This window comes from Gorilla gorilla, chromosome 5 (assembly GCF_029281585.2).
Source record: "Gorilla gorilla gorilla isolate KB3781 chromosome 5, NHGRI_mGorGor1-v2.1_pri, whole genome shotgun sequence".
NCBI lineage: Eukaryota > Metazoa > Chordata > Mammalia > Primates > Hominidae > Gorilla > Gorilla gorilla.
Window position 1 is genome coordinate 21,591,514 of NC_073229.2, and position 18,055 is coordinate 21,609,568.

At 40.0% G+C, this 18,055-nt stretch overlaps 1 protein-coding gene and 1 pseudogene across 3 annotated transcripts in view; both read left to right on the forward strand.

Annotated features, from left to right (window-relative positions):
• LOC101129165 (protein FAM50B) overlaps positions 1-18,055 on the forward strand; it is a 161,510-nt gene that overhangs the window by 138,325 nt on the left and 5,130 nt on the right. The gene's annotated exons all lie outside the window — the stretch shown is intronic.
• LOC101133654 (glutaredoxin-3-like) lies at positions 9,393-10,192 on the forward strand (annotated as a pseudogene).

Below are 18,055 nucleotides of genomic sequence, written 5' to 3' on the forward strand. Positions count from 1 at the left end.
ATTTAAAAGCTTTAGAGCAGGCCAGGTGTGGTGGCTCACGACTGTAATCCCAGCACTTTGGGATGCTGAGACAGGTGGCTCACCTGAGGTCAGGAGTTCGAGACCATCCTGGCCAACATGGTGAAACCCCATCTCTACTAAAAATACAAAAATTAGCCAGGTGTGGTGGTGTGTGCCTGTAGTCCCAGCTACTTGGGAGGCTGAGACACAAGAATTGCTTGAACCTGGGTGGCAGAGGTTGCAGTGAGCCGAGATCATGCCACTGCACTCCAGCCTGGATGATGGAGCAAGACTCCGTTTCAAAAAAATAAATAAAATAAAAGCTTTAGAGCAGGAATGAAAGGAATTAAAGTACACTTGGAAAAGGGCCTAGTGGGTGACTTGAGGGATCAAGTGTGTAGTCTGACCTTTGACTTAGGGTCTTATACGTTGGCATGCTTCCGGGACTGCATTACTTCTCCCTGATCCTTTCCTTGGGGTGGGCTGTCCACATGTACAGTGGCCTGCTAGGCCTCGGTGGGGGGGCCACACGCACACTGTGTTTACTGAAGTTGTATGCATGCTCTTGAGGTGTTCTTCCCTTACCAGTCAGGTGTTCCTAGAGGAAGGTCATGCACCAGTTAAACATCACCATTTTGCCTTTTAGTGTGCATGTGTGAGCCCACTCGCCCAACTCCCGAGATCTGATCAGGAAGCTGCTCATCACCAGTTTCAGGTGTTTTCTGTCTATTGGGAGGCTGCCTTTCCCTGGCGCTGGCTGCAACCAATTATTATTTTAAAGAAACAGTGTAACAACCCCCTGACCATCACCTGATGGTCACCTGACATTCCTGGTGGTGGTGGTGGTGGTGGGGCTTCTCCTGCCCTGCTCATGTCTAACTAGCTCCCTACTGTAACATTTTGATAGATTATATTAAGAGGTTCATTAGCTACTGAGGCATTTCCCTGCCTCTCCATCTCTAGAACTCACAATGTCTGCTTTATGTTGAGAGCAAGGCCATCACTGTCAGTTGCTCAACCAAAACAGAAACTGGCTAACCTGCCCTTAAGTGCAGTTCCCTAATGAATCGATCAGCGCAATGATTGCCCCTGGGACCTCTTCTCACACCTTTTATTCCCCGAGGACATGCCCCCCACTTTCACAGAAGGTCTCTCCCCCACCTATTTTGGATAAAGTTCCCTCTAGACTCATTACTCTATACATGCGAGCCTGTTTGCTTTCCCTCTTTCAGGAATTTCTTAGTTTCTAGCAAGCTGACGGCACTCTTTCTCACTTTCCAGTGCACTGATAGGTTATTAAAGTATAACTTTTTTTCTTCAGCCATTCCAAGAAATTTTGGTTGATAAGGAAGGTAGATATCATCATTTGTAAATTCCCTTACTTATATAGAAAACAATTTAGAATGTTGTAGATCCTTGGGATCACCACTAAGAATATCGATTATAGAGACGGGTGCACTCTGCAGTAAATCAGGTGGTGCCATTATGAAGTTCTGTTAAAAATAACAAGTTCCACAAAACCAAACACTGCGTGTTCTCACTTATAAGTGGGAGCTGAATGATGCGAACACATAGACACATCGAGGGAACAACACACACTGGGGCCTGTCAAAGGGTTGGAGGTAGGAGGAGGGAGAGCACTAAGAAGAATAGCTGATGAGTGCTGGGCTTAATACCTAGGTAATGGGATGATTTGTGCAGCAAACCACCATGGCACATGTTTACCTATATAACAAACCTGCACATCCTCCACATGTACCCCTGAACTTAAAATAAAAGTTTGAAAAAAAAGTTTCATAGGAGCTGTACTGGCATTTGTTTTTAATGGACAAGGTTTCTTTGTATCATTTGACTTTAATATTTTCCAGGATAAATCTATTCCCTGTCAACATGCTACAGAATATAGATAGTCACCAACTTACGACGTTTGACTTATGATTTTTTTCACTTTATGGTGGGTTTATCGGGGTGTTAAATGCAGGTTTTTTGTTTGTTTTTTTCTCACTTTTAAAAACGTTTTTCTTAATGCAGTATTGACTTACCATATTTCAACTTACGGTAGATTTATTGGGACAAACGCCATAGTAAGCTGTTGAAGCATATGGGCTGACAACAAAGAATTTGTCCAAATGCTTAAGCAGATTTCAGTTATCTTTTGAGAGAGAAAACAAAACAAAACAAAACTCATTCTAACTGCATTAGCCACACACATATTATAGTATTTTGTGTCATCAAGAATATAATCCAATGTCTTAAAACATGTGCAATATAACAAAATTTACCTTTTCTCATATGGTACCTAAAGCATTTTGTCTTCTAATTAGCATAAATTAATACCTGTTGACTTAGGGTAGCCATATAATTTATCATCCAAATGAGAACATTCTGAGAATAAAAGTAGGTGCTATTGATAATCACTCTTAGAATACAGCCATAAACCAGGACTGTGTCAGACAAACCAGGACGTGTGGTCACCCTAAACATGACCCAGCATCTTTGAAACACCTGATAAGAACAGTCTAATGTGTATGTTACGTGCTCATTTCTCTCTGTGCTCTTTCCACCAGTGTAATTAGATAGATTAATGAAGAGCAAACATTTTGCACAGGGCCAAGTCAGAAAACATGAAAATTTCCTTCCACTTAGTAGTCCTATAGAATCTCATGCGGGGTAGGGGGATACTTTTACAATTGGAATTATCTATTTAAATAAAAGAATGTCAAATGTGAAAGTTGGCACTATCTTTTTAGCCAGATTTGAGGACTGTATCCTGGAGGCAGCTTTCTTGTTTTCCATTGCTTTCTATTCATACAAGAGTTTAGAGTTCTTGTGCGTTATCTCATTACTTCCTTGAAATAAATTAATCAAGGTAAGTGTTATGACATTTCCAATCTACTGAACAGGAAAAATAAGCAGAGAAGTCAGGCTTTTTACAATTCGATGGAAAAACATACTTGATTGCTGTGCATGCTTTTACTTACCTAATTTTTTAGTAAAATAAATTTTTATGTCAATTGGTTCTTTGTATTTTGTGAATTGCCTATTAATGTCCTTTCCCATGTGTGTGTTAATTTTTCCTATACTTTTCTCTGATGTTTAATTTTTTTATCGGAGTAAGAAATATATCTAATTTCAAAAGCCCAATAGTACTCTAATGACTGTAAGAAAAATATCAATCCCTGTTTTACTCTTCCTTTCCCATACTCCATTTTCACTTCCTAGAGGCAACCCTTTCAGCATTTTTAGCTGTTTCTTTTTTTTCTTCTCTTTTCTTTTCTTTTTTTTTTTTTGAGACAGAGTTCGCTCTGTCGCCCAGGCTGGAGTGTAGTGGTGCGATCTCGGCTCACTGCAACCTCCACCTTCCGGGTTCAAGTGATTCTCCCGCCTCAGTCTCCCGAGTAGCTGGGATTACAGGCTCCTGCCACCACGCGTAATTTTTTGTATTTTTAGTACAGATGGGGTTTCACCATGTTGGCCAGGCTGGTCTCGAACTCCTGACATCAGGTGATCCACCTGCCTCGGCCTCCCAAAGTGCTGGGATTACAGGCATAAGCCACCATGCCTGGCCATTTTTAGCTGTTTCTTCTGAAATTTACCTCCATATTTCTAACTAATATTCTTTAATTTCCATTTCTTGCTTATTTTAAATATTATATGCTGACTTCTGATGAAGCATAAGAATTTAGTACTCTTATAAAACATCACACACCTTACCTACATACAAGAACTCTTCTAGTACAGTTGTATCCCAATTCTTGATTAAATTGATATCTAATACTTATATTGTTATCACTATATAAACACTGAGGACTATGCTCTGACTTTTTTTATCTTGCCCAAATTCCTATCTAAGGGGTCTGGGGAGTCATGCCCTACAAACCATAAATTCTCATCAGTGGGGTTTATTTAACTCCATATGTATACCATGACTTACTTTCCAACCTGACTCTGGCATAACATTAGGAGACAAGAAAGAAAACAAAAATATTTTACCCCAAAACATGTTTCTTTGCCATATCTCAAAATGGCCCTACAAAGCTGTCCTTCCTGGGGGAAAATCTGCATCTGTAAAGAATCTCCGTGGGCACGGTGGCTCACGCCTATGATCCCAGCCCTGTGGGAGGTGGAGGCGGGTGGATCACCTGAGGTCAGGAATTTGAGACCAGCCTGGCCAACATGGTGAAACCCCGTCTCTACTAAAAATACAAAAATTAGCCAGGCATAGTGGTGCATGTCTGTAATCCCAGCTACTCAGGAGGCTGAGGCAAGAGGATCACTTGAACCCAGAAGGTGGAGGTTGCAGTGAGCCAAGATCAAGCCGTTGCACTCCAGCCTGGGCGACAACAGCGAAACTGTGTCTAAAAAAAAAAAAAAGAAAAAGAAAAGAAAAGAAAAAAATAGCACCTTTTAAAGATCTGGATAGGAAACATTTGCCATCTACTGTCTCTAAGGGCAGCCACTATAAGACTTCAAAAGAACCTTAGTCTCCAAAGTCTTATCTTAACCTGGACATTTCCTTTCTATGGATCCCAGGTCTTTAACAAACTCAGCCAATTGTCAACCAGAAAATGTTTAAATTTAACTATAGCCTGAACACCCCCACTCCAGCTTTGAGTTGTCCTGCCTTTCTGGACCAAACCAACGTATTTATTGAATGTATTTGATTGATGTCTCATGCCTCCCTAAAATGTATAAAACCAAGCTGCTCTCCAACCACCTTGGGCACATGTTCTCAGGGTCTCCTGAGGGCTGTCACAGGCCATGGTCACTCATATTTGGCTCAGAATAAATCTCTTCAAATATTGTACAGTTTGACTCTTTTTGTTGACAGTACCGTTCACTGATGAGCTACGTAATATAGTATGGTTCTATTTCCCTTTCTTGTACAACATTTGTTTTTTCCAGGAGTTAAAAATTATCTCATTTTTTCATTTGCCTCATTTTCTAGGTACTCTTACTAATGTTTCCTAAACTCTCTGATAGAGCTGAAGAACTCCTCTTAATGTATGGAACTCATCAGGTCCACTGATCCCACATGTTTGTTTCCCTGGGCCACATTGCCCCAACAGCTTTTTTTTTTGAGACGGAGTCTTGCTCTGTCCCAGGCCAGAGCTCAGTAGCGCAATCTTGGCTCACTGCAAGCTCCGCCTCCCAGGTTCAGGTGATTCACCTGCCTCAGCCTTCCAAGTAGCTGGGATTACAGGTGCGTGCCACCACGCCTGGCTAATTTTTTTGTATTTTTAGTAGAAACAGGGTTTCACCATGTTGGCCAGGCTGGTCTCGAACTCCTGACCTCGTGATCCGCCAGCCTCAGCCTCCCAAAATGCTGGGATTACAGGCATGAGCCACTGTGCCCGGCCTTCCCCAACAGCTTTCCATCCTACTGCCCAGCCTTGCCTGGTCCTCAGGCCCATTGCACAACTTCCATACTGGAAATTCACTCAACCATCATCCTGTGAATTCTCTTCTCTCCTGTATTGGCTTCCTTGTTTTCCAAATCCCTTAGGTTCCTTAGGTTCTTAGGCTCATTTCCTAATTTTAATGTTGCATATCCTTCAATTGCTTCATGAGGGAAGTAGACATAAGATCCTGAAACTTTTCATGTCTGTAAATGTCTTTGTTTTACCCTCACCATTGACTAAGCTGGATACAGAATTCTGTCTTAGAAATCAATTTCCCTCAGAATTATAAAGGCTTGGCTTCATTTTCATCTGGCTTAAGTTACTGTTGATACATTCAATGCCATGCTGACTTCTCATTCTCTGTATACAATCTTTTATTCTCTCTGGAAGCTTTTAGAATCTTGTATCATAGTGTACTACAAAATAAAAAGAGGTCATTTTATGTATTCTGTCATCTTCTTTCTTTTAAGAGACAGGATCTTACTACTTTGCCCAAGCTGGTCTTGAACTCCTGGACTCACATGATCCTCCTGCCTCAGCCTCCTAAGTAGCTAGGACTACAGGTGTTCAACACCATACTCTGCCTACACATTCTGTGGATAAGGAAATTAATATAAAATTAGGATCTTTCATGACTATTGGAAAAGCTGAAGGAGTAAAGGTCACTGGATCTGTCACCAAAAATCAGAGAAATCTATGCTAAACATCTCAGTCTGAATCATTGAGGAGAGGTGGTTCTCAAAACCTTACCGAAATTCTCAGGAATCTCTGAGAAGCTTCCACCAACTATCCTCTCAAGAGTTTGCCAGGAAGCCACTGTGAAGCTCTCGCCTACCTGCACATTTCACTGCAACTGATTCACTTCCATCTTCCAAATCTCATACGAGTTTCTCTCACAAGCATACTCTAACCAAAAACCACATAGAAAAGGAAACCATTCTGGAAAATGTAGCTCTCAGCCTTAACAATGAGCGAGAGTTGTGCTAACACCAGATAATCCAGCAGTCTACTCCTTCATCAGCTCGGCATCCATACACCCTATTTTTAATCTTTAACTTCCAAATAAAGATATTAGCAACATTATGCTTTTACATTATATGATTCATTTATTCTTCATACAGCCAAACCTAAGAAACCCAGAGTTCCACTTTATCCATCTGTGAATAAGTGTTTATCTTCTGATTCACAATCTTATCTTGCTATCCTATAACTTAAAACTGGACCATACGAGTAACCATGATTCATACACTGATACTATTAGAGGGTATTGGAATGGGAGAGAAAAAAAGAAAAATATCAGTTTATATATACAAATGTCCATATCTAAGCAATATAGAAAATATCTCTAATGACTAGAGTACTTGTTTCTGGAACTGGTCACATGGCTGTAATTGGTATGTGTAATTCCCTCCTCCCACCACTCATTTCCTATCACATTGGTCCCCAGCAAGCACCTCAGCCAGTCTTTTTTTTTTTTTTTTTTTTGAGACAGAGCCTTGCTCTGTCGCCCAGGCTGGAGTGCAGTGGCGTGATCTCGGCTCACTGCAACCTCTGCCTCCTGGGTTCAAGTGATTCTCCTTCCTCAGCTTCTGGAGTAGCTGGGATTACAGGTGCCCACCACCATGCCTGGATAATTTTTTTTGTATTTTTAGTAGAGACGGGGTTTCACCATGTTGGCCAGGCTGGTTTGGAACTCCTGATCTCAAGTGATCCACCCACCTTGGCCTCCCAAAGTGCTAGGATTACAGGTGTGAGCCACAGTGCCCAGCCCAGTCAGTGTTTTAATTTGTTTTTTGGTCTAGTGTGATGACCTAAATCTTTATTCTTGAAGTTTCTGTGCGACATTGTTCTGCTTGTTCTGGTTGCTATAGTTTTCTCTAACTTTTACTACAGAGCATGGGAGTGCCAGGAGATTACCAGGAGGATCTCCTGGAGCCCAGTTACTCCTTGCCTCCATTGTGCAGTAGCCAACCAATTTACCCTTGATAATCAAGATCAGTTGTTCCATCTAGCACAGAAAACACTTGTCTGACAAAGTGAGCAGATGACAGTCTCAGATTCCTGTTAAATGGACTCACTGTTGTGTTCCCTGGTGGAAGTATTCCTGCCCTGGAAACCCAGACCTCTAAACTAGCAGAGTTTAATGTTGTGGGGATAAAAAAGCCAAAACTTTGGTAGATCATTAGATGTACAGTAAAAGACACTACTCCCATTTGCATTCCTTGATTTTTAAAACTTCGTATCTTTGCTGTGGGGGAAACTACATCATAAATTAGTCACTGATTCGGAGTATCTTCTGCATCTCATCGGGTACTAAATCAGCTCCACAAAGTTATTTTATCAACTGGCACCATAACTGAATCTTCAAAAGCCCATTCTGCCACTCTATCAAGCCAAGCTTCAGGATGATGGCAAACACGGTAAGACCAGTGAATTCCAAATAAAGGCATTCACAACATCATGCTTTCGTGAGCACATTGCTGCACTTCATTTGCTGTGAAATCAGTTCCTTGTCAGAAGCAAAGCTAGGAAGAGTGCCACTATCATACATTAGGTATTCTGTAAGTAAGTCCAGAGATGACCATTTTGGAGGAACCACTGTGGACAGGGAGGGCAATCTATCCATCTCCAGTGAGAACAAAGCAGTGCTCCTGGCAGGATGGAAATGGTCCACGTTAAACTGTTGATTCCCCCAAATAACAGTGCCACATCATGGGCTCAATGTTTGTCTCTGCTGTTGGCAGGCTGGGCACCCTGCAGGAGCCATTTGCAAATCAGACTTTCACCGAGCCTAAGCTCAGCTCCATCCCTGCCACCTTGGGAACAGAATTCTGGGAAGTATAGCTCCCAACCTCAGAAGAACGGTGGTGTCATCAGGTTGACAAGAGGCAATCCAGCACAGATGTTCTCCTTGCCTCTCAGTGTTCTGAAAGGCCATTCCGGTGTGCTGGGCCTTTCTGCATCACTGCAATGGGCACTCGGGAAGCCCTTTCTGTACAAAAGCACATGTTCTCAAGTTCGTGTAGATTTTTATTATTTTAGTTTCTTCTCCTTTGTTTACTCTGTTCTCTCTGGAATTCCTAATATCATGCACCTCTGAGTTGATTCTCTAATTTTCTTATCTTTTCCGTTCCCTTCTCTCCTGTCCTCCATGCTGCCTTTTTTGTTCTTTCTGGGATATGTTATTGACTTTATCTTCCAAAGTATCTGTTTATTTATTTGAAGATTTTTAAAGCTTTTTATTTTGAAATAATTATAGATTCACAGGAAATATTATTTCAAAATTCAAAAAAAGGTACTGGGATGTCTCATGCACCCCTCCCCCAGACTCCCTCGCTGTTAACATCCTGAACGACTATAGCATAATATCAAAACTGAAAAATTGAAATTGGTGGTGGCGGCAGCACGGTGGCAGGGGCGGCTAAGGCAGCTGCAGCAGTTGTAGAAGAGGTCAGCTCAGCCGGGCAGTTTGAGGAGCTGCTGTGCCTCAAAGCCAAGTCCCTCCTTGTGGTCCACAATGTGCACAGATGAACGAAGTTATGGCAGAGTTAGCTAAAGAACACCCTCAAGTTTCATTTGTGAAGTTGGAAGCTGAAGGTGTTCCTGAAGTATCTGAAAAATATGAAATTGGCTCTGTTCCCACTTTTCTGTTTTTCAATAATTCTCAGAAAATTGACCGATTAGATGGTGCACACATCCCAGAGTTGACCAAAAAAGCTCAGCGACATCTAGTGGCTCCTTCCCACCCAGCACTGATGAACATCTTAAAGACCAAAAAAGCTCAGTGACATGCATCCAGTGGCTCCTTCCCACTCAGCACTGATGAACATCTTAAAGACCAAAAAAGCTCAGTGACATGCATCTAGTGGCTCCTTCCCACCCAGCACTGATGAACATCTTAAAGACCAAAAAAGCTCAGTGACATGCATCCAGTGGCTCCTTCCCACTCAGCACTGATGAACATCTTAAAGACCAAAAAAGCTCAGTGACATGCATCCAGTGGCTCCTTCCCACTCAGCACTGATGAACATCTTAAAGACCAAAAAAGCTCAGCGACATGCATCTAGTGGCTCCTTCCCACCCAGCACTGACGAACATCTTAAAGAAGATCTCAACCTTCGCTTACAGAAACTGACTCATGCTGCCCCCTGCACGCTGTTTATGAAAGGAACTCCTCAAGAACCACTCTGCGGTTTCGACAAGCAGATGGTGGAAATTCTTCACAAACATAATATTTAGTTTAGCAGTTTTGATGTCTTCTCAGATCAGGAGGTTCGCCAGGGGCTCAAAGCCTATTCCAATTGGCCTACCTATCCTCAGCTCTACGTTTCTGGAGAGCTCATAGGAGGACTTGATGTAATTAAGGAGCTACACGCATCTGAAGAACTAGATACAATTTGTCCCAAAGCTCCCAAATTAGAGGAAAGGCTCAAAGTGCTGACAAATGAAGCTTCTATGATGCTCTTTATGAAAGGAAACAAACAGGAAGCAAAATGTGGATTCAGCAAACAAATTCTGGAAATACTAAATAGTACTGGTGGTGAATATGAAACATTCGATATATTGGAAGATGAAGGAGTTCGGCAAGGATTAAAAGATTACTCAAATTGGCCAACATATCCTCAGCTGTATGTGAAAGGGGAGCTGGTGGGAGGATTGGATATTGTGAAGGAGCTGAAAGAAAATGGTGAATTGCTGCCTATACTGAGAGGAGAAAATTAATAAATCTTAAACTTGGTGCCCAACTATTGCAAGAAATACTTAATTACATTGGGAGCAGTTCATGATTTAGTCCTCAGAAATGGGCTAGGAATAGAAAAATCCTGCTTACTCAGTGACATGTTTTTTGTACTTCGCAATGTTGTGCTAAATAAAAGTATGTTAAATGTTTTCCCACTAAAAATAGAATGCAATAAACATCTTCAAATTATTAACAATAACTGTATAAAAAAGTATATCTTTACAGCAATATTAAACATACAGCTACTAGAAAAAAACTGAAATTGGTACAATCTACAGAGCTCATTCAGATTTCACAAGTTACGCATGCCCGCGTGTGTTTGTGTGTGTGTCTGGCGTAACTTTTTGCAATGTTATCACTTGTGTTGTCTTGGATAGCCACCATCACAATCAAGATACACAACAGTACCGTAGCCGTAAGAGTCCCGCATGTTACCACTTTATGAACATACCTACTCCCTCTTCCCCCATTCCTAATCCCTGACAACCAGTAATCTGTTCTCCATTTCAAAAATGATGTTGTTTCATCAATGTTGCATAGATGAAATCACGCAACATGCTTAAGATTGGCTTTTTTTCACTCAGCATAATTTCTTCTAAGCTATGTGTGTGTTGTTTTTCTGTTTTTACTGTTAGTAGTATTTCCACAGTATAAATGTACTACAATTTGTTTAATCATTCACTCATTACAGAACATTTGGGTTGTTTCCAGTTTGGAACTATTATAAATAAAACTGCTATGAAAATTTGCATATCTATTTATTTATCTTAGTTTCTACTCTATTATTTATTTCTAAAAGTTCTTTCTTGTTCTCTCATTGTTTCTTTTCTATAGCACCTTCTTGTTTTATAGGTTTAATATCTTTCCTTGTCTTTGCAGATTTTAATTATAATTTTAAAACATATGTTTTCTTTCTTTTTTTTTTTTTTTTTTTGGAGACAGGATCTCGCTCTGCTGCCTAGGCTGGAGTGCAGTGGCTTGATTGCAGCTCACTGCAACTCCGCCTCCTGGGTTCAAGTGATCCTCCTACCTCAGTCTCCCTAGCAGCTGGGACTACAGATGCATGCCACCACACCCAGCTAATTTTTGTATTTTTTAGTAGAGATGGGGTTTCACCAGGTTGGCCAGGCTGGTCTTGAACTCCTGACCTCAGGTGATCACCCATCTTGGCCTCCCAAAGTGCTGGGATTACAGGCGTGAGCCACCGCGCCTGGCTTTTAAAACAAATGTTTTCTTCTATTCGTTGCATTGTCTCTGTTACCTATGAGTTCCTCTGCTTTTGATTAAGAGTCTGTTCTTCATGTGAACACTTTCCTCAAATATCTGATGAATCTTGCTTATGCATTTATATTTAAGAGTGAGGCACTATAGAGTTTATTCCTCACCAGTGAGGCTAGCTTCACTGGTGAGGAAATTGGGCAGTTTAGTAGTCAGGGTAAATTAGGCTATGTTGTGGTAACAAACAACCCCCAAATCTCAGTGGCTTAGCATAATAAGGGTTTATTTCTCACTAATGTCACAGTCCAACGTGGCCTCCACAGAGGTGGAAGAAAGAGCATGAATCATTGTTTAAAGCCTGAGACACCAGCTCATTCACTATGGAATCTCTCAGAGCAGAAAGCCCCAGTAGAAATGATTAATATGGATAAATCAAAAAATCACAGCAAACACATGTCATCATTGGAAGCTATGGAAATAACTATGAGAAGACATAACCCAAAAACATTTAAAGTATTTATGTCTGTGGAGCTGTGAATACTGGCAGGGAAGATTGGGGCCTTTCTGTACTGATAGATATTTCTTAAATCCTTGATTATATGTTAATTTTATTAAAGGAATACATAAATTTGAAATTAAAAACAAGGATAAGATGAGCATCCACCTGAGTTGCCCATGTCTGAGGAAAAGCACTGTTGAAGATGTCATCCACTGTATCAGGAAATCAATGTTTCCTATCCAAATCACCAAATGCTAAATCCCTCCTACCGAGTCATGTATTAGTCTGTTCTCACACTGCTGTAAAAAACTGCCTAACACTGGGTAATTGGAAAGGAAAGAGGTTTATTTGGCTCACAGTTCTGCATGGAGGCCTCAGGAAACTTACTGTTATGGCACAAGGAGAGGCAAATATGTCCTTCTTCACATGGCATCAGGAGAGAAAAGTGCCAGCAGAAGAAATGCCAGACACGTACAAAACCAAAGATCTCATGAGACTCACTCACTATCACAAGAACAGCATGGGGGAACTGCCCCCACGATCTAATTACCTCCCATGCGGTCTCTCCCCCAACACGTGGGGATTCCAATTCCAATTCCAATTCCAATTCCAATTCAAGATGAGATTTGGGTGGGGTCACAGAGCCAGACCATATCAAGTCCTAAGGAAATTTGTTTTTGAAGAATGGGCATGTTGTTTTTTGTCACATGATGAAAACTTTGTTCCACAATGTATTGTCTTTTTGCCTTGTTAAAAAACTGACATGTTAAATGAGCATTCAGTCATGAGAAACAGCTTCTCTCAGATGCCTGGTAACATTTCCTGTCTCAGCTTTTCTCTATGCTTTCACTCATGTGTTCCTTAGTTGTTTTATCTTATACGGTTAAATTGCACAGTCTATTGCATTATTTGTCTTTAGGAATTGGCTATGTGTTCTGGATGTTAATCTTTTATCTGTCACATATGATGCAAATATTTTCTCCAAGTTTATTGTCTTTTAACTTTAAGGCACAAGAAAGGAGATGAAATAAACCGCCTAAGATCACAGAGCTACTCAGGGACAGAGCCAGGACTCGATCTTGTCAAATGCTCTTTGATTTATACTCCATTTTCCTACTGCAAAGTATTCACATATAAATTATCTTATTAAAAAACCCACAGGATTTGCATTCTATCATAAAGACACATGCACTCGTCTGTTTACTGCAGCACTATTCATAACAGCAAAGACATGGAATCAACCTAATGCCCATCAACAGTAGACTGGATAAAGAAAATGTAGTATATATATACCATGGAATACTATGCAGCCATAAAAAAGAATAAGACAATGTCCTTTACAGGAACATGGATGGAACTGGAGGCCATTATCCTTAGAAAACTAACACAGCAACAGGAAACCAAATATCGTATGTTCTTACTTACAAGTGGGAGTTAAATGATGAGAACACATGGACTGAAAGAGGGGAACAACAAACATTGGAGCCTACTTGAGGGAGGAAAATGGGAGATGGGAGAGGCTCAGGGAAAAAAAAAAAACTGTCGGGCACTATGCTTAGTACCTGGGTGACAAAATATCTGTACACCAAATCCCCGAGTCACGAGTTAACCTATGTAACAAACCTGCACATGTACCCTGAACTTTTAAAATAAAAGTTAAAACATTAAACACACACGCACAGATTTGGAGTCAGACAATCTAGGTTTATTCCAGTTCCAACACTTACTGCTCTGTGATCTTGAGCAAGATGATTTACCTCTAATGAAACTTCATGGGCTTCTCTTCAAATGGGAATAATGATAATAGCAATTTTCTCTAGTTGTTATGAAAAAAACACCAGGTATGAGAAATAACATATACATTATAAAGTGTTGAACAAATGGTTTTTTATTTAAAAAAAAACTTTATTAAAGAGATAGTTTGGGGCATTTTTTCTTTACATTATTTAAAAATGACAATATCCTTCTATGTTAGAAATACGACAATTTTTAAAATCATTTCTAAATATTTTTAGCACCCCACTATTCTTAATGTCATGTTACATGAAATTTACATAATCTAGTTTAGAATCAGCATTACTGGGAAAAAGACAATGTTCCTACATAAATTCTACCACATATTATATATATATGCTACTGTTTGAGAAGGGTCAATAGGATAAAGAAACTTTCAAAAAATTATATACACATACACAAATACACAACAACATTTTATATGCATTATTCAATAATCCTTAGAATGATGACAATGCTTATATGTAAAAAATAATTTCACTCTAGAGCAGATTACAAGTAAATTTATCTGCCACATACGAGAATCTATTTACTTATGTTATAGCAACATCTCTTTTCTAAAATAAAAACATGGAAAATACTCAGCTTGATCATCTGCACTATACAACAGAATTTACTCGGAATGACCTTTTGATCATTTGCAAAAAATTCAATTTAATGTTAATGGATGAAGATATTATATCACTGTTGGCAATATTTGTAAAAATGTGCTTATGGCTCTGGAAGCAATTCCTAAAAAGAGGTAGTAAATGTTCTGAGACTTCAGAATTGTTAGAAAAAGTTAAGCTTCAGTTGGCGTTTATTGCATATAAGTATGTTGACATATGTTTTCCTGAGCAAATGGCTTATTCTAGATATATACGTTGGTATATTCATTGAAAATTAGATTTATTATGTTATAAAATGTGACTAAAAGCCCATTTAAAGGGCACATATCTCTCATCTTTTGGTTCTAACGTGAAGCCAAATGAGGACAGGCGCATGATTCAGTTTACACAATAAGAAAATTGCCCCAAAGTGGATGAAGCACACACATCAGCAGCTCAGCCCCACTCCGTACAATCCAAGTGCATTCAACAAGTGATATGGTTTGGCTGTGTCCCCACCCAAATCTCATCTTGAATTGTAACTCCCATGATTCCCACGTCTGTGGGCGGAACCCGGTGGGAGGTGATTTAATTATGGGGGTGGGTCTTTCCTGTGCTGTTCTCCTGATAGTGAATGAGTCTCATGAGATCTGATGGTTTTAAAAATGGGGGTTTCTCTGCAGAAGCTCTTTTTGCCTCCTGCCATCCACATACGATGTGACTTCCTCCTCTTTGTCTTCCGCTATGATTGTGAGGCCTCCTCAGCCACGTGGAATTGTAAGTTCGATAAACCTCTTTGTTTTGTAAATTGCCCAGTCTCGGGTATGTCTTCATCAGCAGCGTGAAAATGGACTAATACAACAAGTAAATCACCGAACATTTAATCCCAGCAGTTCTCTTTTTTCAAACTTCTCCCGTTGATTTTGTGTCAGCCCCGCCTGTGCTATGCTTTGTTGGGGTAAGCAAGCCCTGCATAAATGTTCTTTCCTGAGAGTAAAAAAAATATGCTATAATAAGAAAGGAGAGATGGAGAAGACAAAATAGGAATACAAAAAAAGGCTTCGTGTAGAGTTGACCTGTGTTTCACTCACTGGATAACATCACAGCATATAGATGTTGGTCATGAAGCAAATATGCTTTAGTTGCATACAGCTTAGAAACCTACATTATTTAATACCTTCATCAGAGAAGTATTAAACTCTAGCTTGAATGTCAACACAACAAAAGTTAGGACATGTTGTATACCTGAAGTTTTTCCCAGTGTACTAAGATCTAATCTTGAGCCTGTCTGCAAGCATAAAGCTAAATAACGCATCCCATTAATCAATAAAATGCTCACTGGTGTCTTTATCAAAAGTTGTATTTTCCTTCATTGATTGAGTCACATGAAGTGAAACTTGTTCTGCTTAACTAAAATGGTGCTGCCGTACCTTTTAAAGAAAACGAATTAAAGGTTTTATGTTCATGAAAGCACAAATGTGACAAAATAAACTATGCTGACACCGTCAACATCATGACATCATAGATACGCCCAAAGGATCACAGGGATAAGTATTTTTGAAGCCCAAAGGCCTACATATAAATTTCCTGCTAAATATCTATTCTACTTACTAGTCCAAAAACACAATGTCAGATTTTCTAAGAGAAAATGATAAAGAGTATACTTTGATATCCTCTCTCCTTTAAGATTTTAAAATAACAACGTGTTTATGGGGTAGTTTCTGCCCAGGCACATAGATTCCTGTTTATGGCCAAGTTTCTAGTATTGTGGTAATAAGCAAGCTTTCACTACCATACAAACAGAAGAAATCATTCCATCACAAAATCTCGATTTAAAACTTTAAATCAAAACCAGAGTATTGAAATTGACAATATTTACAATTCATCATTTTTCAAATAGTTTCTAACACAACAGGGGTGCCAATTTTTCTCTATTCATTTTTGCTTTAAGGAATATAAGGAATATATATTTTCCCAAAGAAAAGTTTTTTTCAGTGTTTTTCTTGGTCACTCTTCCATGCAATTATTTTAGGTGGCCAAAAAGTGCTAAAATTTTTAATTTATCTTCTTCCAAGTGAGTATCTTTCTAAGTATCACTCTTATCACTTAAGAAGGAAAACTTGACTGGGTGCAGCGGCTCACACCTGTAATTCCAACACTTTGGGAGACCAAGGTGGGAGGACCACTTGAAGCCAGGAGTACAAGACCAACCTGGGCAACACAGCGAGACCTCTCTCTCTCAAAAACAAAACAAAGCAAAAGAACACTGATGCTTTTTCTTAAAAAAAATGACAACAACAACAACAAAACAACTATATGCTCAAGTACCTACAGTCAAATAAACAGATAAAATTAACTAAATTATTAGATCCCACTTTATCTGTGCCATGGCTATGGTATCACCATATTGCCCCTGATCTCCCACTACAGGAAGAATACTTCCCTCATATCCATTTTCTCTTGCCAAAAAGAAAAAACACCTAACTAGGTTTGAGATAAATTTTATTTTCAACTTTTATTAGCCTTTAAGCTAATTTCTAATTTAAAATGAATCATCCACTGGAGTACTTTACCTTTACATCTGGAAGCTATATGCATTAGGCCCACTGAAAAAACCAACAGCCATTGGTGAGTCTACATTTTGTAAGAACGAGATACAATCAAAGCAACCTACACTTCTTCGCTGGAAATTAGTGCCCTCCTGTAAAGACAGCAATGGATTCAAAATCAAGAACCAGGCATTAAAAGATCAACCAGCCGCAGCTGTTTGAATTTTCCCTTCCTCTCCTTGTGTTCTTTACAGCTCTATCCACTATTGTGTTGCTGCTCAAAAAGCTACACAAAGGCTGGGCGCAGTGGCTCACACCTGTAATCCCAGCACTTCGGGAGGCCAAGGTGGGCGGATCACGAGGTCAAGAGATCGAGACCATCCTGGCCAACATGGTGAAACCCCATCTCTACTAAAAATATAAAAATTAGCTGGGCGTGGTGGCACGTGCCTGTAGTCCCAGCTACTCGGGAGGCTGAGGCAGGAGAATCACTTGAACCCGGGAGGCAGAGGTTGCAGTGAGCCAAGATCGTGCCACTGCATTCCAGCCTGGTGACAGAGTGAGACTCTGTCTCAAAAAACAAGCAAACAAACAAAAAACAAACAAAAATCAAAAAAAGCTACACAAAAGCTACTCATAAACTACTGTTTGTTATTATCCAGTGACCTCTATGTTTGATTCTATTGCACAATCCCTATTTTTCCTTCTTTTTTTTTTTTTTTTAGAGTTGGGGTCTTGCTCTATCGCCCAAGCTGGAGGGCAGCGGCATGAGCATGGCTCACTGTACCCTCAAACACCTGGGCTCAAGTGATCCTCCCTGCCCAGCCTCCATAGTAGCTGGGACTATAGGCATGTGCCAACATGGACAGCTCACAATCCCTATTTTTAAACTTCACCTCTGGCTCTTAAATGCCATCATCCTGATCTCCAATCACAACCTTCTAGCTCTCTAGTTTTCCTCGTCCATCTACCTTTTATCTCCACTGAGATCATCTTCTCCTCTTTGGTCCTTTCATTTCTGCCCTCTCTAGTCTAGATCTCACTGTGAGTCACTTTGATCACGCTCTGAAATGGCAGGCTCTATTATTACCCCATTTTCCTTTGTTTTCCACTATTAGCCATCCTGCAAATTCCTATACCAAAATCATCTTTATTCACATTATTAAGTGAAGCTGGAAAATAAAAAGCACTCCGCTGAAGATCTGACGTCACCCCAAATGCATGGCTCCAGTCTCAGTTCAGCTTTCCACACTGCTTGCAGAAAT